Source organism: Monopterus albus, unplaced genomic scaffold, assembly GCF_001952655.1.
Source record: "Monopterus albus unplaced genomic scaffold, M_albus_1.0 scaffold51.1, whole genome shotgun sequence".
Lineage (NCBI taxonomy): Eukaryota > Metazoa > Chordata > Actinopteri > Synbranchiformes > Synbranchidae > Monopterus > Monopterus albus.
Window position 1 is genome coordinate 5,004,468 of NW_018127931.1, and position 20,336 is coordinate 5,024,803.

Genomic DNA, 20,336 nt, shown 5'->3' on the forward strand with positions numbered 1-20,336 from the left:
GTCAGTCAGACGCCAACTACTACCATGGGCAAGACCAAAGAGCTGTCAAAAGACACCAGAGACAAAATTGTGGACCTCCACAAGGCTGGAAAGGCCTACGGGGCAATTGCCAAGCAGCTTGGTGAAAATAGATCAACTGTTGGAGCAATTGTTAGAAAATGGAAGAGGCTAAAGACGACTGTCAGTCTCCCTCAGCCCGTCTGAAGTTTGCCAAAGACCATCTGGATGATCCAGAGGAGGCATGGGAGAAAGTCATGTGGCCAGATGAAACCAAAGTAGACCTTTTTGGTCTAAACTTCACTCGTCGTGTTTGGAGGAAAAAGAAGGATGAGTTGCATCCCAAGAACACCATCCCTACTGTGAAGCATGGGGGTGGTAACATCATGCTTTGGGGGTGCTTTTCTGCGAAGGGGACAGGACGTCTGCACTGTATTAAGGAGAGGATGACTGGGGCCATTTATTGTGAGATTTTGAGCAACAACCTCCTTCTCTCAGTCAGAGCATTGAAGATGGGTCGTGGCTGGGTCTTCCAACATGACAACGACCCGAAGCACACAGCCAGGATAACCAAGGAGTGGCTCCGTAAGAAGCATATCAAGGTTCTGGAGTGGCCTAACCAGTCTCCAGACCTCAATCCAATAGAACATCTTTGGAGGGAGCTTAAACTCCGCGTTGCTCAGCGACAGCCCCAAAACCTGACAGATCTAGAGGAGATCTGTGTGGAGGAGTGAGCCAAAATCCTTGTTGCAGTGTGTGCAAACCTGGTCAAGAACTACAGGAAACGTTTAACCTCTGTAATTGCAAACAAAGGTTTCTGTACCAAATATTAACACTGATTTTTTCAGGTGTTCAAATACTTATGTTCAGCAGTGCAAGACAAATAAATTCTTTAAAAATCATACAATGTGATTTCCTGAAATTTTTTTTAAATTCTGTCTCTCAGAGTGGGAATGCACCTACAATGTGAATTTCAGACCCCTCCATGATTTCTAAGTGGGAGAAATTGCAAAATCGCAAGGTGTTCAAATACTTCTGTTCCTCACTGTATATCCCAGTAACTGAAAAGTACTTTCTTCATTAGACTCATATTTGCTGTGTTTAAATGGGTAATATATTTTCATTCAGATTAAAATCATTCAACTTAATTGTTTATATGGATGTAGGTCAAATAAGTTAGTTACATACGCAAAACATTTAATCTGAATAGAACTTTGACAAATGCAAAGTGGCTGCACTTGCATTAATGATGGCATCAATGTTGGTTATTTAGCTAGCATCACTGGTAGAAGCCAACTCATTAGCTAGCCCAATATGTGCGTGAACCTGGTTTTATTACCATTGTTTAACTAATTTTCTATAGTCAGAGTGGTGGGCTAAGGGTTAGAGAAGCGAGCTTGTGACTGCTGGTTCAATCCTTGGACCGGCAGGATTAAATCTGGGTGGCAAAGCATTGCTTGCTCCACCCTCAGTAGCACCTCTATGGTCCCCTTGAGCAAGGCCCTTAAACCCCCACTGCTCGAGTGAAACTGCTCAGTGACCAGAGGTCATGCAGTCTGTGGTTGTACTGGGTAGCTTCCAGGTGTGAATGTATTAATGTGAACAGGGCATCCCTGAAAAAGAGTGGTAGCTTTTCAGTGGACCCACTTTGAATAAATAAAGGTTAAATTGGAAACTTTAACCCTCTTAGTTGTTCCAAAAATGAAAAAATGTTTTGCTGGTTTTTCATGTTAATTAACGTTTTGCTAGCAACCCAGCTATACTGTGCTGCTGAAATGCAACTGGTGACTTTTAAGGTAGAATGTTGTCTTGCACATTCCTCAGTGCATGAGTTGATGCTGTGAATTAGTCAACACATCTTAAATTTGAATGCAACCACTTAGACCACTCCATTTGTTTTTACTGGTTTTCTTGGCTGATGTAACTTTACTGATGATTTGTTCTTCATGCCCTTCATGTAAATGAAAATCAGATGGATTATGCAAATATTTTTTCTTCTCACTTGGATAAAAAAATGGCAGTTTTGCTTCAGTGCACTTCGGCAGCACTACAACTATAGCCATAGATGAGTTCGTTTTGCTGCCATTATGCTTCTGTCCCTCCTGGGACGTCACTTAATGTTAACCCCTATATGGAGCAAGCATGTGCAGAAAAAAATATATCTATCTATATATGCCAACAAGAGGGAAATAATAGGATCAAGTGTTTTCATGGCTAATATTTTCCTATTGAATGGATAAACAAAGCTTTACACCACGCCTCTCATTCCAATTGAAAATATTAGGGAGAAATAGGGTCCATATAAATGCAGCTATTGACAATACAGAATGCCCTCAGGGGAGTTACTGCTGTAGAGCGCAGGGCTACAGAGAGAAGTCATCAGCCACTGGTGTTGTCCATTCATTATTTTTGAATGAGAACATGGCTGGAACATGACTAACCTCTGGTGCTGTTAATTAGCTACCATTAACATGCCTCACCCACGCCCCAGCTGTTCTGGGCAAGCATGAACATCCAAGAAGGGTCTCTGGGGAAAGTAGAGCTGAAAGTGACAGGCTGTTTCAACATCCTGGATCTCCTCTGTGCCAATGCTGCAACTCTGTGCTTTAATTGATATTTTTAATGTAATTTATTTATGTGTATCAGGGGTATGCATTTCACCCATACTCTCACATACACCAATCTTTCCAGATGAATACTTCCAAAATGAAAATCTTCTAATTCATATGACATCCCAGACCTGCAGGATGCACCACTGCTTTGCTGCCATAATGAAAACAGGCTGCAAACAGGCAGTGTGCCATGATAGCCAAGCACATTAATAACCACATAATGCAGAGATAGCTCGCATGATGAAGGCCAGTCACCTGATAATGGGCAGGCATCAGCAGCAAACTAGGAATGTGAGACTGACAACTGAGCTCAAGCCATCCCGAGATCCCCTCCCCAGTCCCAGCTTCCTGCCTTCTATCATCCCTCCCTTTTGTATTATTACATCTCATTTTTCCTGATCCATCTTGGTGACACTGGTGAGCATACGCTCAGGTTGAGGTCAGGGGCACATGATGGAATTAGTGTCTTCAAGACGACAGATTCCTCTTCGGTCAACAATGTAGGGGAAGAGTACAGGTTGGTAGAATACTGATTCACATAAATAAATCAAGATTGCTGATTTTGTTTAAATAGTAAAACCAACATTTACACATGACTCCAGGGATGGCGATGTCAGTTTGTATGTGGGGTGGTCAATACAAATCATTAATCCAAACTGAAATATTTCAGCAGCTATTGAATGGATTGCTGTGGAATTTTGTACAGATGCTCATGGTCCCCAGATGATGAAGCCTACTGATTTTGCCGATCCCCTAACATTTGCCTGTAGTAGATAGATAGATCATCTTTATTGTCACTGTAACACGTACAGTAAAAATTTGTGACATCCAGTCAGTACAGTAATATAAATAAAAACATAACATATAGAATAAAAACATATAAAACATAACCACTAAAAAACAAAATACTGTTGCTGGGTAAAAACTGTTCTTAAAGCAAGCATCACAGATGTGTGTTATCTCAGTATCCGGATAGATACCATTTTGAAAGTTGTCAAGATGGGTGTTAGTGACGTGAAGTTGATCATCTGGGATAAACAGAGGCACTGCTAAAAATAGACTTTGCTGACTAAAGATGAAATAGTGCATGCTGTAACTTTAAATGTAAACTTGTGGTTTACACCTTTTTCTCCAGGAACTACTGGAAAAAATTTGATGTATTAGTTTTAGTGTGAATAGTTAATAGTTAGAAGCATAGTTAATACACAGAGCAGAACTAGTTAAGGTCACACATAAACAGAAAACATGCTTAAAATTGTCCACTGCAGACTTCAGTTAAACTAAATGGGAATTGACACCTGTTTTTACAGGACAAATGAGTATACTTCCAAGAAATACATCACAAACTGGCTTTCCTGGTTAAGAAGTACCTGGAATCAGACCACCTTGCAGCAGTTGAAAAGACAATTGTTTTCTCTAGTAACATTTCTCTGTGGCGAGGCACATACACAGGTGCATTGAAGGCCAATTCAGACAGAGCACATTCATTTTTAGACACATTTTTAATGCAACTAATAGAACTCCATTCTATCAAATGTGTGTCCGAGACACGCGTGCAACTGCTGTTGTCCAGCACATTTTTGCCATTGGTCGGCCTGTGAAGACCTTTTGTCTGTCCACAGTCTTTCCAGCTCATCAGGAGCTGGTGAGTCACTGACTAACAGAGTTAGATCCATGATATAATTGAAAAATAAACCAAATAAATTACATAACACATTGATGCACATTTACACCAGTGCCTGGTAGCTAAATGACTGTTCTGACTGAGGCTATTTGCAGATGCAGTGTGTAAAGGAGCTCATAGGCAACCATACTAGAATGGTTTCTTTTATATGCTTTTGTGTTGAAGATACAATGTTACACAGCAAGATGAAATGCATTAAACAAAAGGTAAAATGCCTTGCATTTTAGCCCATTTATTAAAACTAGACTAAGCTGCAGTGACAACAGCATTTAAGAGTACATGAATCAAAACCACTGTGTGCTGGCAATATCGGCAGGACAGAATTTAAGAATTATGAATAAGGTTAAGCAAATGCAGCACTGCAAAAAATTAGATTAAGAAGCACTTTTCAGTGAGGTAAAAGAGGTGATCAGTCTTAATATTTTACATTTTTAACAACATAGCATAATTGAATAAAATATGTGACAGAGGGATGTGATTCAGGGGGGAGCAAGACATGTAGCTGTGAGAACCACCAGAATGTATTAGGACTACATGTTTGATGGGGCACTCTGCTATACAAGAAAAAATTCCAGTGAGCCTTGCATCCCATTCCTTCTCTCTCTAAAGATCCTGATAACACTGTTATGAATGGAGAATACTGGAATGTTTCCCTGTGCATAAATGCATATGCAGGAGGTAAACTGGCGCCCTTAATGAGCAGTTGTTCAGTGGAATGCAAGGTTAACGGGGTGTGACACTGAGGCAGTGGAAATGATATTATTTGTATTCATTCCATCAAAGCTTGTGTAAAAGATTAGCAAAGATATTAAATTATGAGCCAGACTACGCACTCCCTTAAGTTAATGAGAAAGAAAATGGAAAACGACCTGTGAATTAAAGAGATCGTTTTTGCAGTTAATTGGTAATGAAAGCTTGGCTGGGTTGCATACAATATCAGGGTTACTTTGCTGAATGCATCAAAATACAACTGGAGGGAAAAACAAGCTATTTTCCTTAAACCCAGTTGAAGCCATGTATCTCAAAACCCCTAATGATAGGGCAGAATTAGACTGCAAGCTAATTAGCCTGACATTGGAACATGGTATAAAGTCAGAAAAGACAAACTATTGCCAAATAGTAATTACACCTCTCACAGACAAAATAGATAGAGACCTTAATTCTCCCCTGGAGTCACAGAGAAACAACAATAAATAAGACAGGCTAATAAACACTACATCAAGAGGATTAGCGCTATTATAAATAATTTAAAACACAGCTTAAATATCTTGCAGAGGAGGGGGATCGTATTGACCTCTCTCTGAGCCATTCAGGCTCTTGTGGCTCTCCGGCAAAACAAACACTGTTAAATCTTAATTCACTTCTATGTATTTGCAAAGACAATATGATTCAAATGCTTCCAGGAACTGATTTAAAACTCTGGGATCAAGTTCGACATGTAGATATTAATGTCTATTTAAGCATGTTTTAAAATCCACCTGCTTTTGTATTTGTACTTTAATTGGTTACTCATCATAAGATCAAAGATTTTTTATTGTCAACTCACTATATGTGCAGGACATACAGAAAAATGAAAATACCATTTCTCTCTCACCTAATGTTGAATGCCCATACCATTTAAAAAACTAAAATAGAATAAAAGTAGAATAAACACAGAATGAATAGAATATGAAAACTGAAATAAGGTAATAAGGATAAACTAAATTGTACATCCTAATAGACTATGATGAAACTCAAAGCCATGTGCAAACAGTGACAGTACTCCAAATAATAATAAGAAGATTGTCAGGTGGTTAGCATCACCAGGGGCGTTGGTGATGAGATGCATAATCGCTTATGAAATGTACAGTGCCTTGCGAAAGTATTCGGCCCCCTTGAACTTTGTGACCTTTTGCCACATTTCAGGCTTCAAACATAAAGATATAAAACTGTAATTTTTTGTGAAGAATCAACAACAAGTGGGACACAATCATGAAGTGGAACGAAATTTATTGGATATTTCAAACTTTTTTAACAAATAAAAAACTGAAAAATTGGGCGTGCAAAATTATTCAACCCCCTTAAGTTAATACGTTGTAGCGCCACCTTTTGCTGCGATTACAGCTGTAAATCGCTTGGGGTATGTCTCTATCAGTTTTGCACATCGAGAGACTGAAATTTTTGCCCATGCCTCCTTGCAAAACAGCTCGAGCTCAGTGAGGTTGGATGGAGAGCATTTGTGAACAGCAGTTTTCAGTTCTTTCCACAGATTCTCGATTGGATTCAGGTCTGGACTTTGACTTGACCATTCTAACACCTGGATATGTTTATTTGTGAACCATTCCATTGGAGATTTTGCTTTATGTTTTGGATCATTGTCTTGTTGGAAGACAAATCTCCGTCCCAGGCTCAGGTCTTTTGCAGACTCCATCAGGTTTCCTTCCAGAATGGTCCTGTATGTGGCTCCATCCATCTTCCCATCAATTTTAACCATCTTCCCTGTCCCTGCTAAAGAAAAGCAGGCCCAAACCATGATGCTGCCACCACCATGTTTGACAGTGGGGATGGTGTGTTCAGGGTGATGAGCTGTGTTGCTTTTACGCCAAACATAACATTTTGCATTGTTGCCAAAAAGTTCGATTTTGGTTTCATCTGACCAGAGCACCTTCTTCCACATGTTTGGTGTGTCTCCCAGGTGGCTTGTGGCAAACTTTAAACAACACTTTTTATGGATATCTTTAAGAAATGGCTTTCTTCTTGCCACTCTTCCATAAAGGCCAGAAAAAAAAAACAGTCAGCAGCAGATTCACACATAATATCACAGAAAGGGGTAATGTATTGAGTTTGTGCAAACAGCAGCACTAGTCTTTTTATGTTCTGTGGTGGGTTACGGTCCAGGGGCAGAGTGGGGGAGGTAGTGATGAGTGTTCAGCATCCTCACAGCCTGGTGGATAAAGCTGTTTGTAAGTCTGGTGGAGTGGGCCTGAAGACTCCAATACCTTCTCCCTGAAGGCAGGAGTCTGAAGTGGGAGTGTGTGGGGTGGGAGGTGTTCTCAGCAATGCTGAAGGCTCTGTGGGTGAGGTGGGTGTTAAAAATGTCCTTGGGGGAAGGCAGAGGGGTGCCGATGATCTTGTTGGCTATATTCACAATGCGTTGCAGGGTCTTTTTGCAGGAGGCAGTACAGGCTCCGTACCACACAGTGATGCAGCCAGTGATGACTCTTTCAATGATGCCCGGTAGAAGGAACACATGATGGGGGGTGGGACACTGGCTCTCCTCAGTTTGCGGAGGAAGTAGAGGCGTGTTTGAGCTTTCTTGGCCAGTGATGTGGTGTTGTTGGTCCAGGAGAGGTCCTCAGAGATGTGCACCCCCAGGAACTTGGTGCTGCTCACTCTCTCCACTACAGCACAGTTGATGGCCAGTGGTGGATGCTTTAGAGATTTCCTCCTAAAGTCCACAACGACTTCTTTAGTCTTCCCCACACTGAGGGAGACGTTAGTGTCCTTACACCACCGTACCAGTTGGCACACCTCACTCCTGTAGTTGGCCTCATTATTGTTGGTAATGAGGCCAACTACAGTCGTGTCATCTGCAAACTTGACAATCTGGTTGGTGCTGTAGGTTGGCACACAGTCGTGGGTCAGCAGTGTGAAGAGCAATGAGCTGAGCACACAGCCCTGCGGAGCCCCTTTGAGTCCCAAGTGTCCAAGTTTTATTATAAGCTGCTGTGGGATGATTGTGTTGAACGCTGAACTGAAGTCTAGGAACAGCATTCGCATGTAAGAGTTCTTTGAATCTAGGTGGGTGAGGGCTGGATGGAGAACAGCAGTAATGGCATCCTCTGTGGACCTGTTTGACCTGTATGCAAACTGAAATGGGTCATGAGAGGGAGGAAGGATGGACTTGACATTCTGCATGACCAGCCGCTCGAAGCACTTCATAATAACTGAAGTCAGTGCTACAGGCTGATAGTCATTGTAACTGGTTGGGTGGGGCTTCTTTGGAAGTGGAATTATTGTGGCAGCCTTGAAACTGCTTGGCTCAGAGGGATGTTAAAGATGTTCGTGAGGACATCCTTGAGCTCCTTGGCACAGTTGTTTAAAACATGACCAGGTATGTTATCCGGTCCAGCTGCCTTGCGTGGGTTGATCTTGGAGACAGTCTTCTTCACGCTGACTACGGACAGACACACAGCCTGCTCACCTGGGGGAGGGGTTGGTTTTCTGTGCTGGTGTGTTCTGTGTTTCAAAGCGGCCAAAGAAGTCATTGAGGCTGTTAAGTAGAGAGATGTCACTGTCACAGTTCCAAGGTGGGGGTTTATAGCCTGTGAGGGTCTGGATGCCTTGCCAGAGACTCTGTGCATCTCTAGTGTCACTGAAGTGTCCAGATACTGTATTTTCTTGCTGTATTGGCGTTTTGCCTCCCTGATTCCACAGGACAGGTTGGCTCTTGCTGTTATCAGGCCTGCGGTGTCATCAACCCTAAAGGCTGCATCCCGGGTCCTCAAGATTCTGTGAACCTCACCTGTCATCCATGGCTTCTGGTTAGCACGAACAGTGATATTTTTGCTGAGTGACATCATCATTGCACTTTGTGATGTATGCTGTGACAGCCTCAGTGTATTCCTCTATGTCTATGTGATTGTTATGAGTGGCTGCTTGTTTGAAAATGCCCCAGTCTATAGTGTCAAAACAGTCCTTCAGAGCATACAAAGCCCCCTCCGGCCACACACGTACCTCCTTTTGTGTTGGTCTGATGACCCTCACTCTGGGTCTGTATGCAGGTCTCAGCATAATGGTGATGTTATCAGAGAGACCCAGGTGGGGGAGGGGGGAGGCTTTGTATGCTCCCTTGCATGTAGTGTACACAAAGTCCAATGTGTTGTCTCCTCTCATTGGAAAGTCCACATGTTGGCGCAGTTTGAGCAAAAAAACCTTTAAATCTGTGTGATTGAAGTCCCCAGCTATGATGAGGAATCTGTCTGGGTGTCCTGTCTGTTGTTCACTGATGGCCTGGTAGAATTCATCTAGTGCCTCACTCCTTGACGATAATAAATTCCACCAACGGACTGTTTAGACTGTTTTATTTTATTTTATTGTAATTTACTTGCTAGTTTGTAATATACCTATTTCAAATCAATATTTCCTGTCAAATATTGAATGTCTTAGCTGCAAGATGGGTAGGATAAAGCACACAGGTTGTCATAATTTCTAAAATGAGCTTCTTTAAAGCAATCAGTCACCTGCTGGAGGCTGATCTTGCAACAATGACCAGCTTATGGAATACCTCTTGTCATCACAAATACAAAGAGCTTACAGAGGTGCTACTGTTGAAATCCACCCTCAATATTGAACCCATCTGTACAGTAACAAAACCACAAAAAAGTCTTTACTTAGTGGTTCACCCCAAGTTTAAATTGTCCTGCCCAATCCATGTGTATTTGGTTGTACAGGTTGCATCAAAGCAAAACTGAACATTACCTGCCAAGTCACATCAGTTGCATAATTGATGAATTGAAGATTTGATGTACGCTACACATTCAATTTAGGCACTGAGGCCCTTTGACCTCCTTTATCCTTAACACAGAGAGCCATGTCTCATGAGACTGTGGCACATTAGCATGCTGGCTGTCACTCAAAACATAACCACCAATCAATACAAGACAGTCAGGCTGTGTAGGAGCTGTATAATATCTCTTATGAGAGCCAAGATGCAATAAGGGGAATGGATGTCCCTGAGCAGAGGGACCCAGAATTTCAATGAAAACTTAAAAGCATTTTAGTTGAAATTTGTCTCTGTCTTACATCTGAAAGAGAGGTTCTTGTTGCACGGTGTTCTACTTTACCACTTTTAGAGCTTTAATTGTATTAGAGACTAAAAGGATAATCACCTTTATTTGGCCAAGTTCGAGGCTGCAAATCTGGGCTCTTAACACCATATTCAAGAAAGTTACAAGAATAAAAAAGTTGGATGCTGCAAGAAGTAAAACCAAAATTAACATAGGTGTGGCTTTTGAACAATGGCGACAAACAAAGAGAACAAAAGGGGAAGAAATATGGACAACGTGGTGGCCGTATTTCTGCTGGACAGGTAAATATCAGTTTTGTTTTGTTTGGGGGGCATTTGTTATTTTCCTGAAATCTGTAAGTAGTAGTCAGGCAGTGCACACTGTGTTTTGGAGGAGTGGCTTTGGAGGAAAGTCAAAAGAGAAGGGTGGGATTTCTTCAGTTGTATACTTTTAAAATTGCGCTTCCTCCTGCTGGTTTTTCCAGGATTGCCAACCTTACCTTTAAGTAGTTGTAATTTGGATTCAATTGCATAATTTTTTTCAAGGAGGATTTCCACTATAAAAATGACTCTTTGGAACAAAATTCTCAAATTATCAAGTTAAAGACAGATTTTGATATTTTCCATGTAGCATCACACTCATAATAAAGCAGCAGAAGCTGGAGCCTGACCTACCAGAGAGAAATCAATATTCCAAAGCAAAACATCTTTGGATCCCACAGGAAAGCCTGGTCAATGAGCCAAAATATCTGGAGACCAAATTAAATAGGCATCTGTTGTATGTTACATTCAACCTCAAGAGCTACATTAGCCCTGCTTAATATCATCAAACTGTAAGCGGACAGAAATAACAGCTTGTAATACCCACAAAAAATAAGCACTTGGCAACAGTAGTATCATTGATGAAAAACTGAAATTTCAGGCCAAATAAGATATATAATCTCTTCAGCGTGTCCGGGGTCTACCCCAGGGTCTCCTACCAATTGGATGTGCCTGAAAAACCACCAAAGGGAGGTGCCATCGAGGAATCCTGATAAGATGCCCAAACCACCTCAACTGGCACTTTTTGATGTGAAGTAGCAGTGGTTCTACTTCCAGAAGTTCAAACTCTGCACCCTATCTCTAAGGCTAAGTCCAGCCACCCTATGAAGGAAACTCATTTTGGCTGCTTGTATTCACGATCTCATTCTTTCTTTCAGCTCATGACCATACGTGATGAATACTGGAATGTTTCCATATGCATAAATGCTCGTGATGATTGGAGCATAGACTGACTGATAAATTGAGAGCTTTGCCTTTTAGCTTATCTCCCATCTTCATCATAACAGTCTGGTACAACGTCGGCATTACTGCTGATGCTGCCCCTATCCACCTCAATCTCATTGCTCAATTTTAACCTCACTCGTGACTGAAACCCCGAGATACTTAAACCCCTTCACCTGGGGCAGCCACTCACTCCCAACCCAGTGACCATATCTTAGAAAAGCAAATCTAATTAAATTGACATTTTCGGTCACATCTCTTAAATTACATCCCAACACCATGCAAATGCAGACAAACTAACACCAGATGCTGACTTCAAGCACATAGCTGTAGAAGAGTTTGAAAGAAATTAAATTATGATGAGCCTACATCCTATGAACATGTTTATGTTGGATAGGATTAAATCAAAAATCCAGGAAAGTAATTTCATTTACACTGCTTTGCCTTTGATTGAAACTATTTTATCATTTTCTGCACATCGCACTGCAACCCCCAACCCTACCTGCCCAGATGATACTATGTTAAATCTAATTTCTGGGGCAATTTTCCCATCCAATATTGTTTTGTTTTTTTCAATACAAAAAGATCTAATTCTCCTCAACCCCAGGAAGAAAGGGGAAGGAGGGAGTGAAGAGAGGAGAAAAGCATTTCAAGGCTTGAATCAATGATATTTAGAAGCTGTGAACTCAGTGTTCTGGATCAGGATTGATGGGGAACTGACATATGAAGGTCCACCCTGTACACATAGCTTTGACGTTGGCAGAGGCAGGTCAGCAGTAACGTGAAGGTGAGGTGGGATGATAAAAGGTGGATAACCATTATGTTCAGGTAAGGGGGTGAGGATGAGGGCTCCCATGAGATGCAGCCATTAGACTTTTTAAATCTGAGTCACAGAGGAGATGGATCAATACAAACAAAAAGCATGGACAGAAGGATGCTCAGAATACCAGTTGGGTCAGTGTGGACTGAAAAAGTAGTTCCATTGTAACATTTAGCAACATCCAGCTCTCTTCTTGTGTGGTGTATCAGACAGCTCACCTGTGAACCAGTTGTGTCAGGTCTATTAGATGGCTGAGAGAGAAAGGATAAGAGTCATGGGAAGTTAATTAATAAGGTCCAGTCTGACGCAGAGGTGTGATGCCTAGCTTGGTGAGTGCTGAGTGCCAGTGTTCACTCATAAAACCAGCCAGCCTCCCAGGGCATCATTACAGGCTCCTTCCTATACCTGCAACAGAGGGAACAACAGCTACTGTAATGACTGTTCTGGTGTATAACACGTCAGGGCTGCTGGGTACAAAGGTGATTTCACACTAGGTGATTTTACAGTGTGTGCTTCAGGAATTTCATGACTCCTCTTCTAATTTTTATTAAATTGTTCCAAGTTTTAATGACTTTAAATAAGCAAATAATTGAAGAAAAGTGCTACATCCAAGGAGCAGCTCAGAAAATACCTTATAGTCAGGGTTCGCATGAATGTGCTAAATTAGTGTCATTCATTGAGCAACTTCACTTTCCAGTGAATGGATCAATAAGCAATTCAGTTTGGATGCAGCTAATTAACATGAGTAAGAAAGGCTTCGTTCACTTGATATCTAATATTGCTAATATTCTGTAAAGCTGTGGTTTCCCGTTACTTCTTCACAATAGAGAATATAAAAGTACATCATGCCGTGCTGAATGTTGGGAGGGGGGGGTGCCATTTTGGGAGTGAGGCACTTCATTTACCTGCATACATTCTTGTTTTGTTTGGCTAAAAAGTTGCTTAAATGTTTTATATTTCACCTTACTGACTGTGGATGATAACCTTAGCTCACTGTAGCTAACTCATAGCGGACCTAGCGATCCTGTCGATGAGAGCAACACACTGAAAAATGACTGTGCAATCGGATCCCTGTTAATTTGCGCATACTCTACTCACAGAATACTGCTCTGTATTCATTTGCACTCTGTTCATATGCTGATACATCCATTGTTCACTCATGTAACATATTGTTGTCTTCTTATTTTGCACAGTTTCATTCCATCTCATCCCATTACACTAGTGTTCCATAAGCTTAATGTACTTGTAATTTGAATCCATAGTCTACTGTATATTGTACATTACCCTATATATCTTACTGTAAATATCAATTGTACATATCCATCAGTAAATTAGTTCTGACTGTACAGACTGTAGATACTGTGCACTCTGCACTGCTGTTATTGCACTTCTGGTTAGATGCTAAACTGCATTTCATTGCATTGTACTTAAACATGGGTAATGACAATAAAGTTGAATCTAATCTAATCTAATCTCAGTTCCTGGTTTGGGAGCTAATGCTAGCTAGCAGCTGTTGGCAGATGGCACGAGCACTACAGATGAACGCATCAAACTGAACACTAAAATGGACATAGCTGAAGCATCCACTACTGTATGTGGCTGTATGGGATAGTATTCAGTTTTAGAATTTACTTATATGTGTGTATATCTCTATAATGGATAGTGAGTGTGATCCCCAACATGGTGCATTTACCCGAAATTCAACACAGCATGATGACAACTTCACATTCTCTACAACAGACATTCAGGGTTTTGATGTGTAGGAGCAGCAACGGGAAATGTTTTGTTAGCATCAGCAACAAACACTTCAGTATTAACAGCCACACGTGAAGTAACTGCAGTAAACAAAAGTGACAGGAGTGATTAGCATAAAGAGAGCTCATGTCTCTTTTTGGAGTTGCTAACCCCCTCGGGCTCCCACACTGTAGCCAGCACATAGCTCCTAAACTTGACTGCAGCTTCATGTCACTGCCCACTGCTCCCCTCATCTGCTGAGGCGAGATGCAGTGCTTCTCAAACGAGTAGTGTGTACTGGATCACTTCAAGCACTTGTTTTTCTTATCTTCTAAAAATACTTAAATCAACTGCAGTATTAGTGTTTTGAGCTATAAAAAAGTGTCCAACGGAACAAGCTATACAGTTTCCAACTGTAAAATAGTAGGCACAAGTGAGTTAAGGCTTAGCAGTTAATAGGGGGACACAGAGAAATAATACATATCAACAAACTGTTAAACCTTTATGTTAACTTGAACCATGTTTACATAAATTCAGACAGAGGTCAAGACAAAGCACTGGAACCCATCAAACAAATAGTACAGCTACTGCTACAGTATAAGGTGCTACAGTGCTTATAAAACATATACAAATAACAATAGCTCTGTTGTGGGAACATTTTTAAACATAATATTTAAAGCATCTACAGAGCAAATTCGGCAAATTGGTTTTTCCATCATTAGCATGTAGCTTATTCACTGTGGCAATTATCATTGTTTCTCATATAGATGGAGAGGCTTTGAAAGCAGAATGGAGAGTAGAATACAGCAGAATGCAAAAGCCTGCCAGCCAAAGAAGATCCAACTCTGTTTAGCCAGAACAAACAACACCAAAAAGACCAAAAAAGACCATTGTTTATATGCATCATTCTGCAAAACCTGAAACCAAATATGCATTAGTTATCATACTGTTTTCCTTTAACTTCCATCACTTCAAACAAGAACTAGGTTATGACTGTTTCTGAATAGTTTCACTTGGGGATTAAATATGAAGTGTTAAATATCAAGAAAGGAATGGGAACAGTTTCATCTGAATATTCATATAGGCCAGTGACAGCTGAGATGGAAAACAAACACTGCCAGTGCAGGAACTTAAAGCCTGGGTGTCTGCATGAGCACAATTTCTGCTGTAAAATTGTTTCGCAAACATTCAGAGAATTCTAACTTCCTTTCACCTCTGTATAATGTTCATAGCACCTTATAGATTTTGCAGTTTGATCAGCCAGTCAAGTGCATGTTGTATTAACTGCTGTACCAGCAGCATGGAGGCCGTTTCTCTCTACACACCAAGTCTCAAGAGAAACCCAGCAAAACACATTGGTTTTGTGATGCAAGCATAATAAGGCTCCCCGCTGAGTTTAGCAGGGTGGGGCTGGGATTCACAGCACCAGGAACTGAGGAGGGGGGCTGCTTACACAGGAGTGATCTCTGACAAAATACTGGCATGCCATCATGCAGAGCACTGTCTCTCATGATGTAGATCAAGGCACCAGTACTCCCAGTAAGGAATGAGATCACTATGTCTGGAGAGAGGCTGTGAAAATTTCTCATTGTCTCTCATGTCTTCACTGCTTTGGTGGGCTGTCTGGAGCAGCCTCGTGGAGTTCCAACTAATTCATGCTAAATTTTTGTGTGAGAGTAAAGAATAATTTATGTCATATATGGAAATATAAGTAAATTGAAGACATTTCACGCATAATATTAATTGCTGAGATCTGGGAAAACTGCAAGATTGCTAAAATTAAACCTGACAACAAGAAACCAGTGGTGGACAGTAACTAGTACATTTACTCAAGAACCATACAATTTTGAGGCACTATAAAGGCAAAAGTATGTGTTACTCTTCTATGTTTACAAATTACCCTGGGGTATAGTCTCTTTCCTTGTTTCATTTACTTGACTGGAATATCATCCTTAATCCTTGGTATGCGTCAAAACAAATCCTTGTCTACGTGACTGCATCCAACAGTTTTTTTTTAACTTCCAGAAACAGACAATCTGACAATCATGTCCAGTTCATGCTACAATTGGTCAGGTGAGCAAAAGCAAGGTGGTTTTTAACTTCTTTCATCCCTCCTTTAAATCTTTCCCACAACTACTTCCAAGGTACCTAATTTGAGGGTGAATAAGACAGAATGAGTTTTTTTTTTTTCTTGGTTTATTAAATCACCAACAATGTGGAAATTCTAAAAAGAAGAACACATTTTTACAAGAATGAAAGAAAGTCACTTTTGGTTTTTCTCGTTGAGGGGTCGCCACAGTGAATCGTCACACTGACAGCTCTCATGTTGACATTTGGTACGTGTTTTACGCCAGATGCCCTTCCTGACGCAACCCTGACTCGAAACCCATCACTTTTTTTACAAGAATTATAAAGTAAACAAAGGTTAAATTAACTGATGATTTGTAGAAGAATACATGAAATTTCTATACAAATATTTTTAAAATTTTTAATGATATAGTCTAACTCTAATGTACCCAGTTCCAGTAAAGATTCTATGATGTTTTATTGCTGTAGTTTGAAAAAAAAACCATCAGAAACAGCTTTTTAGTTAACAGTTCACATCAACAACAGAGTAACTTGTCTCACAATGAGCTCACTATTAACGTATGCCTACTGTGGATGACTGCAGGCAAAGCTGAAATTATTGCTTCTCGGCAAGTTCACGCTTATTTAGCAGATGTTTTGATAAATGATTTTTACTGGCTTCTTACCTAGGTTTTATTGCACAGTTGGTTTGGGGTTTAGGTTTCAGAACTACTACACCCCTAGATTTCAAAAAGACTGTTATCACCATTTATAAGATTCATAGCAAAGAGACTGGAACACTGCCAGGATGAGGCCTTAACAACAGGCCTTTCACTCCTCCTTTGCATATGTCCATTCAAAACACATTTTAAAACTTTTTTTGTGTAAAGCATATAGTAGTGAATCCTTTACTCCTAAACTAAACTGCAGTCCCCTTGTAAGTGGACAGCTACTAACATTTTTATTCTGTCGTCTTTATTCCTATATTCTGCCACACAACGAATCACACCAGGCCAATAATCTGCTTCAGACATGCTTGCTGTCAGAACTGCAAATTTAAATAATAAAAAAGACAATTTAATAACACTTTGTTGTGTTAGTTGAGATCTGATGGCATCATTAATATCGTGCCAAGAAACTGCAGGCCACAGTAGCTAGGGATCATCCCTTGCCATCACTCACCAAAAATATACCAGATATATTCAGACCTAACAGTATATACAGAAAATTTAGATAAGAACACAAAATCTCGGGGTTATTAAAAACCATGACTTTTGGTAGTATCTGATGTCCTAATGTTAAGATAAAGATAGAAAGAATCCAAGTTACTTTCGGTTCTTCCCGTTTAGGGGTCGCCACAGCGAATCGTCATACTGACGACTCCCATGGTGACATTTGGCATGTGTTTTACGCCAGATGCCCTTCCTGACACAACCCTGACTCAAACCCAGGCCGCAGCGATAAATATATTTAAAATAAAATATTTATTACATGTCTGTCTTCAGTTTTGGACAAAGAACTGTCCTTCTGAATCACAGACCCATCTACAAAATCCTTATAGACTTTCAATGACTTTCATCATTATTGCAGGTCTCATTCCAAAATGTTTGAGAGATGGGGCTAATTAAAGAAATATCTTTAAATATCATTCAATTTATCAGGTATCTTAAACCCATTCTTTAAAATATAAATACTTGAGCACTTTTCTTTAAATGTTGCACAAAAAGAACATCTTTTCCTCAATGGATACATTGCATTTTGGCAAGAAAGCCTTCATATGTCAATATTTTTCTGCAAATTCATGTGCAACTGAGCGTGGAATTGAGAACAATGCCAGCAGAAGCAGGTGACCAGCACTGACCAGAAATGTAAATTGGCTTCTGAATGCATGGATCAGAAGCCTTGTCAGCTGCTCTCTGCAAATAGCAATAGTTTCACAATCACACCATAATGATATGCTTGGGGTCCTGTAAACTCTGCATGTAATAATGATCTGGCTTTTCTGTATTTGTTAACAGAAAGGACAAAAGCAGCAGTAATGAAGGGCACTGGGGTCACACTGGATCATTATCCTCTCCATTAACATCTCAATTACCCACCTTCACTCACGTTAAGAGAAGGCAGATATGCCTGTGACCTACTACAACCACTGTCCAGCTCGTCTGTATTTCAGAATTACAAGCTTGTTCCCCAGTGGCTTTACTCTCACTCTGCTGGGTGTTTTCCACCCATCCTCCATCCCTTCATTTTCCACATTCCCCAAATCAACATTACAAGCAACTTATGCTGAACTGAAGCATCAGAACACTGGACCAGCTCTATACCCTCTTCAGGGTGGTGGAGGGTTCATGAGAGTTTGCCTAACCAGTCCACATGTGTTTTGTGGATTTGGAGAAGGCATTCAACCGTGTCCCCCACAGCACCCTGTGGGGGGTGCTCCAGGACTATGGGGTCCGGGGCCCTCTTAAGGGCTGTCCGGTCCCTGTAAGACTGAAGCAAGAGCTTGGTTCACATTGCCGGCAGTAAGTCAGACCTGTTTCCGGTGCATGTTGGACTCCAGCAGGGCTGCCCTTTGTCACTGGTTCTGTTCATTATCTTTATGGACAGAATATCTAGGTGCAGCCAGGGGCCGGAGACAGTCCGGTTTAGGGACCATAGGATCTCATCTCCGCTTTTGCAGATGATGTTGTCCTGTTGGCTCATCAAACCAGGACCTTCGGCATGCACTGGGATGGTTTACAGGCGGATCGGTACAGCTTCTGCAGTAATACGGTCGATGTACCGGTCTGCCATGGTGAAGAAGGAGCTGAGCTGTAAGGCAAAGCTCTCGATTTGCTGGTTGATCTACGTTCCTACTCTCACCTATGGTCATGAGCTTGGGGTCATAACCAAAAGGGCAAGATCCCGGATACAGGCGGCCAAAATGAGCTTCCTCTGCAGGGTGGCCGGGCGCACCCTTAGAGATAGGGCGAGGAGTTCGGTCACTCGGGAGACGCTCAGAGTAGAACCGCTGCTCCTCCACATTGAGAGGAGCCAGCTGAGGTTGCTCGGGCATCTGTTTCGGATGCTTCCTGGGTGCCTTCCTGGGGAGGTGTTCTGGGCATGACTCACCGGGAGGAGGCCCCAGAGAAGACCTAGGACATGCTGGAGGGACTATGTCTCTCGGCTGGCCTGGGAACACCTTGGCATTCCCCCGGAGGAGCTGGAGGAAGTGTCTGGAGAGAGGGAAGTCTGGGCATCTTTGCTTAGACTGCTTCCCCCGACCCGGTTCCGGATAAGTGGAAGAAGATGTATAGATGGATGGATGGATGGGGTTTCTAGTCTATCCATAATGATGAGTGATTTTGGTGACACTGCTGTCTAATAGTGAAGTTAATAAATAGTTTTTCCAATGAAAATACACCAAAATTATACAGCATATTTTTCCAAACTAAATGTAGTATAACCAGCAGACAGCCACTGATGTGTGAAGTAATTTAGACTTCATCACAGCCACAGAGTTGGCCATTAGGAACAACAAGCTGGCTGAGATGGAGGCGGAAGAACTGCGAATGAAGGTCACAGCTGCTTTGGGCAGTGCCAAAGTCCCACCCTTGGACCTTACCCCTGAGGAAAGGAGGGCTTTGGCTGCACTAGAGAAGGATGAAACCATCACAATCCTTCCAGCAGACAAAGGCAGATGTACAATAGTCCTAAACTCAGCTGACTATTAGACCAGAGTTTCTGACCTCCTCGGTGACACCACCACCTATGAAGCACTGAAGAGGAACCCTCCAGTGGATGCAAGAAGAAGGTTATAGAAGCTGGAAAAGGAGGAGTTATTGACTATACTACAGACTATACCCCAGGGAGGCCATCCCTTGCCTTTATGGCCTACCCAAAATACACAAAGAAGGAGCCCCACTCAGACTCATTGTCAGCAGCATCAACTCTGTGACTTACAACATAGCCAAGCACGTGGCCACCATTCTGGCTCCTTTGGTGGGAAACACAGAAAACCACATAATTAACTCCCAGGACTTCACGAGGAAAGTCAAACAACTGCAGCCAGACCAGGACGAGACCATGGTTTCATATGATGTCACATCCTTGTTCACTTGCATCCCCACCACAGAGGATGCCAAGGCAGTGAAGAAGAGACTTCTGAATGATCTGAAGGGCTAAATCAGTTCTCGCTACCATGCTAACTCTGAGAGACAAGGCAGTCCAAGTAACTTCAAAACAGTGCTGATTTATTCAAAGGATCACAGGTAAAATTAACATTACACGCTCAGGTATCTTGCACCTCCAAACTGCTCGCAGGCAGATGTAAGATGAAAGACCCTGAACCCACCAGGCCTATACATTATATCCCCTCGGTTGGGCTAGCCCCATACTACACAGAAACGTCAA

At 41.6% G+C, this 20,336-nt stretch overlaps 1 protein-coding gene across 2 annotated transcripts in view; it reads right to left on the bottom strand.

Moving 5' to 3' along the window:
- nav3 (neuron navigator 3) overlaps positions 1–20,336 on the bottom strand; it is a 495,508-nt gene that overhangs the window by 404,077 nt on the left and 71,095 nt on the right. The window contains exon 2 of one of the 2 annotated variants that reach the window (XM_020601357.1): positions 12,362–12,548. The exons of the other annotated variant lie outside the window; for it this stretch is intronic. The gene's annotated coding sequence lies outside the window, so the exon portion shown is untranslated. The remainder of the gene's footprint in view (positions 1–12,361; positions 12,549–20,336) is intronic. 2 annotated transcript variants of the gene reach the window in all.